We start from the raw sequence: 14,853 nt of genomic DNA, 5'->3' as shown, positions 1-14,853 counted from the left end.
GCTGCCTCCTGCACACCCCACAATGGGGATGTGCCCACAACCAAGGTACATGCCCTTGACCAGAATCGAACCCGGGACCCTTGCGTCGGAAGGCCGATGCTCCATCCACTGAGCCAAACTGGTCAGGGCAAGGGCATGGACCTTGGTTGCCGGCACATCCCCAGTAGGGGGTGTGCAGGAGGCAGCTGATCCATGTTTCTCTCTCATCGATGTTTCTAACTCTCTATCCCTCTCCCTTCCTCTCTGTAGAAAATCAATAAAATATATATATTTTAAAAAGTTTTAAAATATATTTAGAAAAAAAATAATAGAAACACTACTTTCACAGGCTTGTCCAGTAGCAAACCCAGCAGGCCAGCCTGGAGAACCGCCAGGCAAGCCCCAGAGCGCTTGGAACTACATTACCCAGAAGCTCATGCGCCAGGTTGAGCCAATGACACATCAGAATGTGATCCTCTCCGTGTGACGTCCCCGTAGGGGGCGGGGCGATCGCGGCCCTCCTCTGGGCGGGCATTTTTGCAGGTTCCGCGGGGTCCGCTGGGATCAAGGGGTCGGGAATTTGAAGAGGCAAGAAAGGGGTCGTGGTCCCCGCCGCACAGACGCGGGTGTGAGGCTCGGCGACCCCACGAGGTCCCCCTCTTCGCCCGCCGCCCCGCCCGCTCCGCCTCCGCAGAGTCCGATGGCGGCGGCCGCGCCCAGGCGCCGGGCTGAGGTGAGCGTGTCCCCGGGACCTCCCCGCCTTCCCGCCTCCCCCACCCGACCCCGCAGCCCGGGCCCCGGGTCCGTGAGGAAGGTCGAGGGCAGAGAAGAGGGTTGGGGCTCCTGAGGCGCCAGCAGGTCCGTGCCCGGTGGAAAGGGATTTTTCGCGCCCGAAATCCCAGCGCCCTTCTGGCGCCTGAGGGTGAAGGGAAGACATCCGGGTCCCCAGGTCTGTGACGGACCCGGGTGAGGGGGTACAGGTGTGTGTGACGGACCCGGGGGAGGGGGGAGAGGTGTGTGACGGACACGGGTGAGGGGGGAGAGGTGTGCGTGACGGACCCGGGGGAGGGGGGAGGGGTGTGCGTGACGGACCCGGGTGAGTGGGGAGGGGTGTGCGTGACGGACCCGGGTGAGGGGGGAGAGGTGTGCGTGACGGACCCGGGGGAGGGGGGAGGGGTGTGCGTGACGGACCCGGGTGAGGGGGGAGGGGTGTGTGTGACGGACCCGGGTGAGGGGGTACAGGTGTGTGTGACGGACCCGGGTGAGGGGGGAGAGGTGTGTGTGACGGACCCGGGTGAGGGGGGAGAGGTGTGTGTGACGGACCCGGGTGAGGGGGGAGAGGTGTGTGTGACGGACCCGGGTGAGGGGGGAGAGGTGTGTGTGACGGACACGGGTGAGTGGGGAGAGGTGTGTGTGACGGACCCGGGTGAGGGGGGAGAGGTGTGTGTGACGGACACGGGTGAGGGGGGAGAGGTGTGCGTGAGGGACCCGGGTGAGTGGGGAGGGGTGTGCGTGACGGACCCGGGTGAGTGGGGAGGGGTGTGCGTGACGGACCCGGGTGAGGGGGGAGAGGTGTGCGTGACGGACCCGGGGGAGGGGGGAGGGGTGTGCGTGACGGACCCGGGTGAGGGGGGAGGGGTGTGTGTGACAGACACGGGTGAGTGGGGAGAGGTGTGTGTGACGGACCCGGGTGAGGGGGGAGAGGTGTGTGTGACGGACCCGGGTGAGGGGGGAGAGGTGTGTGTGACGGACACGGGTGAGGAGGGAGAGGTGTGTGTGATGGACCCGGGGGAGGGGGGAGGGGTGTGTGTGACGGACCCGGGGGAGGGGGGAGGGGTGTGTGTGATGGACCCGGGGGAGGGGGAAGGGGTGTATGTGACGGACCCGGGTGAGGGGGGAGAGGTGTCTGTGACGGCCCCGGGGGAGTGGGGAGAGGTGTGTGTGAATGACACGGGTGAGGGGGGAGAGGTGTGCGTGACGGACCCGGGGGAGGGGGGAGGGGTGTCCGTGACCTGCACGGGGGGAGGGGGGAAGGGTGTCTGTGATGGACCCGGGTGAGGCTGGGAGGTTGGGCTTTGACCTATGAACCCGGAGGTGAAGGTTCCATTTCCTGTCGGGGCAGGTGCCGGGGTCCCAGTAGGGGGAGCGCAGGAGGGAGCCAAGCAATGGTTCTCTCTCATCGTGGATGTTTCTGTCTGATTCCCTCTCACTTCCTCTCTGAAACCAATAAAATATATTTTAAAAATAAAAATAAACACAGTCACGTGGAACCCTAGTCAGTGAGCAGACATCCGGGTCCCCAGGGCCTGGTGTCTCCTGGGCGGGAGGCCGCCTGGAGGAGGAGGAGCCGTGAGCAGGTGCGTGAGGGGATGGGCTGGGAGGGTCTCAGAAAGACAGCGTGTGTGGTGTCCTCCGTCCCCATCTCCCAGGCCCATGTGACCTTTGACGACGTGGCCGTGTACTTCTCCCGGAAGGAGTGGGGGCTCCTGGATGAGGCGCAGAGACGCCTGTACCGCGACGTGATGCTGGAGAACTTGGCCCTCGCATCCTCTCTGGGTAAGACTCTCGCCCTCTCACCAGGGACTTGGACTAGGGCCAGGGGTGGGCAAACTTTTTGACTCGAGGGCCACCATGGGTTCTTACACTGGACTGGAGGGCCGGAACAAAAGCATGGATGGAGTGTTTGTGTGAACTAATATAAATTCAAAGTAAAGGAGCAGAGGGGAGAGCAAGAGAACCGGATAGAACAGCCGGATCCGGCCCGCGGGCCGTAGTTTGCCCACTGCTGGCCCTAGTCACTAGGCTCTGCCCTGCCTTCCCCTCCTTTCCCCAGAGGCTGCTCTGTGGACCCCACGTGCTCCCCTGGGGACCCCAGGCCCTGCCCTCTTCTCTCTGCTGCAGCCCCAATAGCTGCTGCAATGAACTCTCCTCATAGGGACGGGATGCCCTGAGCCTAATGCTGTCCACCATGCTTTTCCCCTCCCTGGCCCGGGCCATGTGTCCAGATCGAAGGTCTTTTGTTGTTGTTGTTGTTTTAAATATTTTTATTGATTTCAGGGAGGTAGGGAGAGAGAGAGAGAGAGAAACATCAGTGATGAGAGTTATTATTATTTTTAAAATATATTTTATTGATTTTTTACAGAGAGGAAGGGAGAGGGATAGAGTTAGAAACATTGATCAGCTGCCTCCTTGCACACCCCCTACTGAGGATGTGCCCACAACCAAGGTACATGCCCTTGACCAGAATCGAACCTGGGACCCTTCAGTCCGCAAGCTGTCGCTCTGTCCACTGAGCCAAACCGGTTAGGGCACTGATGAGAATTATTGATCAGCTACCTCCTGCATGCCCCACACTGGGGATGGAGCCTGTAACCCTGGCATGTGCCCTGACCAGGAATGGAACCTTGACCTCCTGGCTCATAGTTTGATGCTCAACTACTGATCAACATTGGTGGAGCCAAGGTCCTTCTTTTGATCACTTCCTTTAGCTGAATTGTAGGCATTGTCCTGGTCACTTACGTACACCAGGGGCTGTTTTTTAATACCCTTTGGCAGGGTTTATAGTTTCCTTAGTTCTCTTTTTTTGTTGTTTATTTGTTTTTGTTCCAGTGTTGCTGATCTGTAAAATGGTATATATTTAAATTGTACAGCCGAAACTGGTTTGGCTCAGTGGGTAGAGCGTCGGCCTGCGGACTGAAGGGTCCCGGGTTCGATTCCGGTCAAGGGCATGTACCTTGGTTGCGGGCACATCCTCAGTGGGAGGTGTACAGGAGGCAGCTGATCGATGTTTCTCTCTCATCGATGTTTCTAGCTCTCTATCCCTCTCCCTTCCTCTCTGTGAAATATCAATAAAATATATTTAAAAAAAATAAAAATAAATTGTACAATGTGGTGATTTGATATCCTATCTAATAAAAGAGTAATATGCAAATTGACCTTGCCTCTGCTACACCCACAAGCCACGCCCACAAGAAAATCAGGAGTGAGTATGCAAATTAACGCAACCAAGATGGCGAGTAAGAGGCTTGGGTTTCCCCGGCAATGGAGGAAGCCAAGCTTCCCGCACACCCTGGCTGGCCCAGGGCTCCACTCAAGGCTACATAGTTTCAATGATACAAGATAAATAAATCCCAACAAAAAGGGCGGAAGCCACGGAGCTGGAGAGAGCAGGAGGCTTGAGTTGCCCCGGCGATGGAGGAAGCCAAGCTTCTGCAGCCCTGGCCTGCCTTGGCCTCCGCTCAAGGCTACAAAGTTTCAATTATAGAAGATAAATAAATCCCAACACAAATGGCTGCTGCCACAGAGCAAGCAGAAGGCTTGGCTCCACTCCAGGCTACAAAGTTTCAATTGTAGAAGATAAATAAATCCCAGATACCAGGGCCTCCCCTTTGGTCGCCAGGGGGCGTGGCCAGCCTGCAAACCACCACAGGTCCCTCGCCCAGGCCACCCCACGCCGCAAGGGAACCCCCACCCTGATCCGGGACACCCTTCAGGGCAAACCAGCTGGCCCCCACCCATGCACCAGGCCTCTATCCTATCTAATAAAAGAGTAATATGCAAATTGATCATCACTCCAACACACAAGATGGCTGCCCCCATGTGGACACAAGATGGCCGCCACAATATGGCCAGCAAGGGAGGGCAGTTGTGGGCGATCAGGCCAGCAGGGGAGGGCAGTTGGGAGGGACCAGGCCTGCAAGGGAGGGCAGTTGGTGGCAATCAAGCCTGCAGGGGAGGGCAGTTAGGGGTGACCAGGCCAGCAGAGGAGGGAAGTTGGGGGCGACCGGGCCTGCAGGGAAGGGCAGTTGGAGGCAACCAGGCCCGCAGGGGAGAGGAATTGGGGTGACCAGGCCTGTAGGGGAGGGCAGTTAGGGGCAAACAGGCTGGGATCGGGCCTAAACGGGCAGTTGGACATCCCTCGAGGGGTCCCAGATTGGAGAGGGTGCAGGCTGGGCTGAGGGACACACCCCCCCCCCCGCACGAATTTCGTGCACCGGGCCTTTAGTATATATATATATATATATATATATATATATATATATATATATATATGTGTGTGTGTGTGTGTGTGTGTGTGTGTGTATATATATGTATATGTATATGTATATGTATATGTATATGTATATGTTGTGAAATAATTGCCATAGTGAAGTTGATGAACACTTCTATCAATTGAATTACTTTTGTTTGTTTGTTCGGTAATAGCACTTAAGATACCCTCTCGCAAAAACTTTTTTGTGTAAAATACAGTATTATTAACTATAGTCACCATGTTTTACATTAGATCCTCAGAACTTACTCATAACTGAAGTTTTGTGCCTTTTCATCAATAACTCCTCATTTCTTTTCATGGCCCTGACATTCGACTCTGTGAGTTCAACTTTTTTTTCTTCAGATTCCACATCTAAGTGATATCATACAGTGCACATATATATATACATATATTTGTAATCCTTTTCAGTGAATATTTCTGTTGATTTATTGATAGTTGAAGGAAGGGGTGGGAGAGAGAGAGAGAGAGATCAATGTGAAATAGACACATCAATTGGTTACCTCACACACACTCCCTAATGCTGTAACCACTGAGCAACTCTGGCCAGAGACACCAGTATTTATCTTTCCATTACTGGCTTTTTTTTTTTTTTTTAAATATATTTTATTGATTTTTTACAGAGTGGAAGGGAGAGGGATAGAGAGTTAGAAACATCGATAAGAAAGAAACATCGATCAGCTGCCTCCTGCACACTCCCCACTGGGGATGTGCCCGCAACCAAGGTACATGCCCTTGACCGGAATCGAACCTGGGACCCTTCAGTCCGCAGGCCGACGCTCTATCCACTGAGCCAAACCGGTTTCGGCACTGGCTTATTTTATGTAGCATAATGCCCTCCAGGTTCACTCAAGTTGTTGCATATGGCAGGGTATTTTTTCCTCTCCTTTTTTATTTTTATTTTTCATTTTCATTTCTTTCAGGTGGGGGCCAGATATTCTTTTTTTAAAATATATATTTTATTGATTTCAGAGAGGAAGGGAGAGGGAGATAGAAACATCAGTGATGAGAATCACCAATTGGCTGCCTCCTCCACGCCCCCTACTGGGGATCGAGCCCAGCAACTGGGGCATGTGCCCTTGACCAGAATCTAACCTGGGACCCTTCAGTCTGCAGGCCGAAGCTCCATCCAGTGAGCCAAACCAGTCAGGGCAAACCTATGTTTCTATGAAAATTGAAGCTTTTGCCCTAACTGTTTTGGCTCAGTGGATAGAGCATTGGCCTGAGGACTGAAGGGTGCCAGGTTCGATTCCGGTCAAGGGCATGTACCTTGGTTGCGGGCACATCCCCAGTAGGAGGTGTACAGGAGGCAGCTGATCGATGTTTCTCTCTCATCGATGTTTCTAACTCTCTATCCCTCTCCCTTCATCTCTGTAAAAAATCAATAAAATACATATATTTTTTAAAAGAAAATTGAAGCTTTTGGTTTTTTTGCGGACCACATGAACTTAAACCTTGTTTATTTGGCCCATGTTAGCCTTTGAGTTTGACATCCTTGGTATACAAGCATTTCTTTCTCTTTACATGTTTCCTAACATTTACCTGTTGCCTTTTGGTGATAATCTTTTTTTCTACTTTTTAAAAAAAACATATTTAATATATTTTTATTGATTTCAGAGAGGAAGGGAGAGAGAGAAACATCAATGATGAGAAAGAATCATTGATTAGCTGCCTCCTGTGCGCCCCCTACTGGGGATCAAGCCTACAACCCAGGCCTGTGCCCTTGACCAGAATCGAACCTGGGACCCTTCAGTCCACAGGCCAACAATCTCCAGCCGTGGGCAAACTACGGCCCGCGGGCCGGATCCGGCTGCTCTATCCGGTTCTCTTGCTCTCCCCTCCGCTCCTTTACTTTGAATTTATATTAGTTCACACAAACACTTTATCCATGCTTTTGTTCCGGCCCTCCGGTCCAGTTTAAGAACCCATTGTGGCCCTCGAGTCAAAAAGTTTGCCCATCCCTGGTAGGGCAACATTTTATATTTATCCTGTATTTTGTTGTCATTGCCAGTAGCAAACCCCATTTCTACTTTTCCTTCCTCACTGTTGCTATTTTGCTGGCTAGTTAATCCTACTACGTTTTTACTCAGACTCCTACCCATGGAGAATCTCCACTTCTCTGGACTTCATATCTCACACATTTCTCTCATTTCTTCCTCTATTGCTCTGCAGTATTGCTCCACATGTGCCGTGAGACAAGCACGCATCCTTACGTTGTTGGCCTTGCAACACCGTTACTCGGTGGCAATTGGTTTTTCCTGGGTATAGGAAAAACCAATGTGCTTGTACACGGCCTCATGTCACCATAGGTAGAGGTTTTACAAGAATATTTCAGCAGAGGAACATGTTTTACAATAAGCCTCCCTTGTGTGTGTTACACTTATGATTATCTGCCTCTGGTGAGGGCGCCACCATTCTTTACCTTAAAGCTGTAGTCATACCGCAGCCACATTCCCAAACAGATTTTGATTCCCTTCATTGAAAATCATCACATAGACTCACTCCTAGATATGACAGATACACATTTATGATAGCATCATCTTATTTTTTTTAAATATCAATTCTTTATTGTTTGAAGTATTACGTATATCTCCTCCCCCCGCACCCCACCTTGACCTCTCCCTGGTCAATCCCACACCCCTGCATTGCCCTATTCTTATAGTCAACATATACTTCATTAGCATTTATTTACATTCAGGTCCCTGCTGTGGAGCAGAGGATTCAGACGATCCCTGTGAACAACGCGTTTCTGCAGGAGTGTCACAGTCCAGCACCTCCAAGGCAGCTCTGTCTTCCCTGACGACGCACCCCTGTGAGAGCTGTGGTCCAGTCTTGAGAGACATACTCCAGTTGGCTGAGCACCAAGGAACCCCACACAGACAGAACGTGGTCAGGTGTGGGATATGTATGAAACAATTTTATTTGGGTGCAAACTTCCAAAATCACCAGAAGCAGCACCTGGCAAAGAAGCCCTTCAGAAGCAGTGTGGACAGGGCCCTGCTGGTGAAGAAATATGAATTCCATGTTTCAGAGAAGCCCTTTACCTGTGATGAAGTTGGGAAGGACTTCCTGGCCACCTCAGAACATCTCCAGCAGCTGACGACTCACACCAGAGAGGAGCCTAACAAAACCACCCAGTGCTGGGCAATTGTACAAAACAGAAAAAGTCGCTTTACCCGGGGAGACTGTAAGAAAGCCTTCACCCCCAGAAAGACACACACTCAGGTCCCGGATGTCCACACTGGAAGACAGTGTGTTGTGCGCCGTGAACGTGGGAAAACATTCAGATATCAGTCCTCATTAGTTGTTCAGCAGAGAGTTCCCACAAGTGGAAAGCTTCTTGTGTGTGTTAAATGTGGCCAGTCTTTTAGGCGAACCTCAACCCTCAGTCAGCATCGAAGATTTCATTGTGGGCCAAGGCAGTCCAAGTGCAGCAAATGTGGGAAGTCTTTTAACCCAAAAGCTGTCCTCATTTATCCCTGGAGAAGTCACACTGGGGAAAAATGTGAGTTGTGCCGTGAATGTGCGCCATCTTTTACCCAGAGAGCCATCCTCATTCGACAGCGGACAGTTCACTCTGGAGAAAGGCGTTATGAGTGCACGCAATGTGGGAAGTACTTTAGAAGAAAATTTTACCTCATTCTGCATTGGAGAGTTCACACTGGAGAAAGGCCTCATGAATGCCGTGAGTGTGGGAAATCTTTCACCAGGAGATCAGTCCTTATTCTACACCGGCGAGTGCACACAGGAAAAAGGCCTTTTCAGTGCAGTAAATGTAGGAGGTCCTTTACCAGTAGTTCCATACTCATTCTACACCAGAGAGTTCACACAGGAGAAAGGCCTTATGAGTGCAGTGAATGTTGGAAATCCTTCAGCCAACAATCTTACCTCACTCAACATCAGAAAGTTCATAGCGGAAGACAGTCTTATGAATGTAGTGAATGTGGGAACTCTTTTACATCTGTTTTCATCCTCAATCAGCATCAGAGAGTACACAGAAAAGAAAGACCTCATCAGTGCAGTGAATGTGGGAAATCTTTTATGCTAAGACTACACCTTCATATACACCAAATAGTTCACACTGGAGTAAGGCCTTATCAGTGTAGTGAATGTGGGAAATCTTTTTCATCTGGTTCCAAGCTTAGTAATCATAAGAGAGTGCACAGTGGAGAAAGACCTTATAAGTGCAGTGACTGTGGGAAATCTTTTATCCAAAGACATCACCTTATTACACACCAGAGAGTTCACACAGGAGCAAGGCCACATCAGTGCAATGAATGTGGGGAGTTTTTTGCTTCTGGTTTTAACCTCAGAAATCATCAGAGAATTCATACAGGAGACAGGCCTTATGAGTGTAGTGAATGTGGCAAATCCTTCACCCAAAAATGTTACTTTCTTACACATCTGAGAATTCACACTGGAGAAAGGCCCTATGAGTGCAGTGTATGTGGATTATCTTTTACCACTAATTACGCCCTCCGTAAACATCAGAGAGTTCATACAAACAAAAGGCCTTATGAGTGTACTGAATGTGGGAAATCCTTTAGGACAAATTCTTACCTCATTGAACATTGGAGAGTTCACACTGGAGAAAAGCCTTATCAGTGTAGAGAGTGTGAGAAATCTTTTTCAACTGGAACAGGCCTACGTTATCATCAGAGTGTCCACACCGGATTAAAGCCTTATGAATGTAGTGAATGCGGGAAGTCTTTTCCCTGTAGCTCAGCACTCATTCGACATCAAAGAACTCACACAGGAGAAAGGCCTTATGTGTGCATTGAATGTGGGAAATCCTTTATCCGAAGACATCACCTTGTTGAACACCAACGTGTTCACACGAAGGCCTCAGGATTGTAGAGAATATGGAAGACCTACTCCCGCCCCCCCTCCCTGGGAAGTCTTTTAAGGATACTTTCTACTCCAATTAACAGTCCATAGTTCACACGGGAGAAAGGTGTTTGATTGCAAAATATATGCTAAATCCTTTAGCCATAAATCTTCCCTTAGCACCTGAGACTTAATATTGGTTAAAGTTCTCATGAGTGTAGTGAATGTATGAAATGTTTTAGGTGTATCTATGGTGTTTGTTTTTTTCTGAGAGTTCACGTAGGTTGAAGGCTGTATGTTGTAGCAAATGTGAAAAATCTTTTACCCATAGCTTGCCAGTCTTTCAGTACCTGTCAGTTCACTCAGAATGGTCTTAGGACTGCATGGAATGTGGGAAATCCTTTTCCGAAAGAATTTTCCTTATTGTACATTGTAGAGTTTGCACTAGAGACATATTTCAGACCTGCAAGGGAATGCGAAATTTTCTACCTTAATGACTCTGGAAGAATCCAGGAGAAGCCATCTGTTTGTATTCAATCTCCTATGTCTAGTTATCAAAGTTGGGAGATAACCTTTACCAGTAAGTTGTAGTGATGTGAGACGTGTGTATATATATGTTGCCATTTCTAACCTGCCATTTTCTGTTTTCAAAGCCATATCACTCTCTCACATAACTGGTTTCCACAGTTTGTGTCAGTTACCATCCTCATTTGCTCAAGGAAGCTGACTTCTCTTCTCCCATTTATTGGAGGAAATTAGGCGTGACCTCAACAGTTCACATTGGGCTCAGAGAATATGACATGAGTCTGGCTAGAGGGCCATGTTCTCCCATGAATTTTTTCAACTTCCATGTCACCTACCTGAACTGTTTCCTGCACATTGCTTTGGTTTCTACAATACTGTATAAGTCCCTACTCTGAAAGTTCTCTTTTATTTTGGTTGTTCTATTTACTATGTGGGATGTTTTATAAACATAATTTGAATCCACAAGTGGGAAGGGTGAACTTTTTAAAAAAATGTATTTGTATTGATTTCAGAGAGGAAGGGAGAAAGAGAGAAAGATAGAAACAACAATAATGAGAGAGAATCATGGAACGGTTGCCTCCTGCACGCCCCTACTGGGGATCTAGCCCACAATCCAGGCATGAGTCCTTGACCGGAATCCAAGCTGGAAACTTGTCTACAGGCCAACGCTCTAGCCACTTAAGCCAAACTAGCTAGGGCGAAGGGTGAACTGTTATATGGGGATATCCAACTTTGTGTTCTTCTTGGGGACCGTATAATGGCAACATAGAGCTCACTGGTTTTGCCAAGTTTCCATTCCTGCCAGCAACCTTCTAGGGAAGATTGCAGGGCTTTCTGGTCCTCATTTGAAGCCTGGATTCTATGAGTTTCAGGAGATTCAGAAATAACCACCCTGAGTTCGCCCAAGCTGGTTTGGCTCAGTGGATAGAGCGTCGGACTGTGGACTGAAGTGTCCCAGGTTTGATTCCGGTCAGGGGCATTTAAAAGAATTTAAAAAGGGCGGGGGCCCTAACCAGTTTGGCTCAGTGGATAGAGCATCGGCCTGCGGACTCAAGGGTCCCGGGTTCAATTCCGGTCAAGGGCATGTACCTTGCTTGCGGGCACATCCCCAGTTGGGGGTGTGCGGGAGGCAGCTGATTGATGTTTCTCATCAATGTTTCTAATTCTCTCTCCCTCTCCCTTCCTCTCTGTAAAAAAATCAATAAAATATATTTTTTTAAAAACAGGAGTCACTCTGAAGAGGGGTCAGATGTGACATTCTCAAGTGCTTCTTGGAGAAGCATGAATTTTTGCCTTGTTCCCAGGAGATAATCTCGGGGGATGTTGAGGGGAAACTGTTTCCTAGGCACTGCAAAGAACCATGTTCCTGTAGTGATTGTTCTCGCCGAACCGCTGTGGTCTTATGGGTTAGGGGGGACCACAACTGCTACGGAAACGACACTGGGTTCGTAGGGATTAGAGGAGACCTAGCCAAAGAGGTGCAATGTGCTTCTTTCAATGTAAATCCACAAATGTTTCTGTAACAGTGGCTGTGCAGGACCAGTGTGTACGCAAACATCAGATTCTCCAGGCATGCTTATCTTGTGTAGCTGACGTTTTTTGTTTCTTTCAGAGAAAATAAAAGTTGTGTGTATTCCTGTAGGGATGATCGCCTCAAGGCCATTGTTCCACAGATAGGGAAATACAGATAAAGGAATGTATGTAGTCCAGGGATGTGGCTCTTATCACCCAGCCTGCATTTTTATTTTTAAATCTTTATTGTTGAAAGTCTACAAGTGACCCACTTCAGAACAAAAGATTCACACAGGATGAGAGTGAAGGAATGGCAAAAAGTTTTCCCTGCACATTAAAACAAACAAAAGCTGGGGTAGTAATACTTCTAACAGCCTGCATTCTTTTTTGACTGACGTGTAAATGTCGTATGTTACTAAGCAATGTTTGCTGCCGCTGAGGCAATACTGACCCTCAGATAGCAATAGTAGTAAGATCCTATTCCCCCCAAAATAGTGAGACATATTTTTTTAAACATATTTTTATTGATTTCAGAGAAGAAGGGAGAGGGAGAGAAAGATAGAAACATCAGTGATAAGGATCATTGATAGGCTGGTTCCTGCACAGCCCCTACTTAGGATCTACCCCACAACCCAGGCATGTGCCCTTGACCGAAATCAAACCAGGGACCCTTCAGTCTGCAAGCTGGCACTCTATCCACTGAATCAATCTTCCTAGGGCGAGATGTTTTTTTTTAAATTTCTCTTTAAGAACAACAACAAAAAGTTGTTACTGATTTTAGAGACAGAGGGAGGGAGAGAGGAGAGAAACATGATTCATCTGCCTCCTACATGCACCTAACAGGGCATTGAGCTGGCAATCGGGACACATATACGGACCTGGAATCGAACCAGAGATCTTTCCATGCACAGGACAATGCCTGACCCAGTGAGCCAATCCGACCAGGGCCTTACTGGTGTGTTTGTTTTTTTAATCTTGAGTCATTGTTTTATAGCTTTTCAAAATTATAATTTCTATGTAATAAACTGCACATATTTCATGTGTAGTACTTGATACGTTTTGACATGCATTTAAAACTGAAAACATTCGATTATAGTCATGACCTAACCTGTGACTCTATTTTTGCCTCAGGACCTCATTATACACACACACACACACACACCCTAGAGGCCTGGTGCACGAAATTCATGCACGGGGTGGGGGGATGTCCCTCAGCCCAGCCTGCACCCTCTCCAATCTGGGATCCCTTGAGGGATGTCCAACTGCCGGTTTAGGCCCGATCCCACCAGGATCGGGCCTAAACGGGCAGTCGGACATCCTTCTCACAATCCAGGACTCCTAGCTCCCAACCGCTTGCCTTTCTGCCTGCCTGATTGCCCCTAACCACTTTTGCCTGCCAGCCTGATCACCCTCTAACCACTCCCCTGCCAGCCTGATCGATGCCTAACTGCTCCCCTGTCAGCCCGATTGCCCCTAACTGCCCTCCCCTGCCAGCCTGGTCGCCCCTAACTGTCCTCCCTTTCAGGCCTGGTCTCCCCCAATTGTCCTCCCCTGCTGGCCTGGTCACCCCTAACTGCCCTCCCTTACCAGCCTGGTCGCCCCTAACTGCCCTCCCCTGCTGGCCCAATCGCCCCAACTGCCCTCCCCTGCAGGCCTGGTCCCACCAACTGCTTGCCTCTGCCAGCCTGGTTGCCCCTAACTGCCCTCCCCTGCAGGCCTGGGTTCCCCCCAACTGCCCTCCCCTGCCAGCCATCTTGTGGTGACCATCTTGTGTACATATGGGGGCGGCCATCTTTGACCACATGGGTCGGCCATCTTGGGTGTTTGAGTGAGTCAATTTGCATATTACTCTTATTATATAGGATATATATATATATATATATGTATGTATATATATATATATATAAAATTGATTTTACAGAGAGGAAGGGAGAGGGATAGAGAGTTAGAAACATCGATGAGAGAAAAACATCGATCAGCTGCCTCCTTCTGCATCCCCCTTCCAGGAGATGGAGCCTGCAACCAAGGTGCATGCCCTTGACTGGAATCCAATCACAGACCTTCAGTCTGTGGGCCAACTCTATCCACTGAGCCCAAACTGGTTAGGGCTTCATGTTCTTTTTTTTTTTAATATATTTTATTGATTTTTTACAGAGAGGAAGGGAGAGGGATAGAGAGTTAGAAACATCGATGAGAGAGAAATACCAATCAGCTGCCTCCTGCACACCCCCGACTGGGGATGTGCCTGCAACCAAGGTACATGCCCTTGACCGGAATTGAACCTGGGACCCTTCAGTCTGCAGGCCGACGCTCCATCCACTGAGCCAAACCGGCCAGGGCGATGTTCTTTTTTTTTTTTTTCCAACCACAACCACACTGGCAGTGCTTGCCTTGTCCTTTTATAATCTCTCCCTTCCCTTCCCAATTTTCCCAGTAACTTCTTTTCCTTAGTAAAGACACCTTTGTGTTTTCTATAACGTATACAATGGGAATCATTAAATTTTTTTTTCTGGTTTACTTTGAAATTCATAAATGGCTCAGTGGTTGAGCATCGAACTATGAACCATGGGGGACACAGTTAGATTCCTGGTCTGGGCACATGCCCAGTTTACGGGCTTCATTCCCAGTAGGGAGCATGCAGGCAGCAGTCTATTCATGATTGATGTTTCTCTCTCATCATTGATGTTTCTATCTCTCTTCCTCTCTTACTTCCTGTCTGAAATAAATGAAAATATATTAAAAAAAATAAGATTGTGCCAAACCGGTTTGGCTCAGTGGATAGAGCGTCAGCCTGCGGACTGAAGGGTCCCAGGTCCGATTCCGGTCAAGGGCATGTACCTTGGTTGCGGGCACATCCCCAGTAGAGGTGTGCAAGAGGCAGCTGATCAATGTTTCTCATTGATGTTTCTAACTCTCTGTCCCTCTCCCTTCCTCTCTGTAAAATAAAAAATCAATAAAAT

General features: G+C 49.0%; 1 protein-coding gene and 1 long non-coding RNA gene across 2 annotated transcripts in view; one reads left to right on the top strand and one right to left on the bottom strand.

Annotated features, from left to right (window-relative positions):
• Positions 1-14,853, bottom strand: part of LOC308235019 (uncharacterized protein) — a 170,948-nt gene that overhangs the window by 55,706 nt on the left and 100,389 nt on the right. The window lies entirely within an intron of this gene.
• On the top strand, positions 566-12,175 carry LOC308235047. The gene is made up of 3 exons (XR_013959157.1): positions 566-712; positions 2,409-2,535; positions 7,728-12,175. It is a non-coding gene; the product is annotated as an uncharacterized lncRNA (long non-coding RNA).

This window comes from Plecotus auritus, assembly GCF_963455305.1.
Source record: "Plecotus auritus genome assembly, chromosome: 10".
Lineage (NCBI taxonomy): Eukaryota > Metazoa > Chordata > Mammalia > Chiroptera > Vespertilionidae > Plecotus > Plecotus auritus.
The sequence above is the reverse complement of the archived record's forward strand: the minus strand, read 5'-3'. Positions and strand labels throughout refer to the sequence as shown.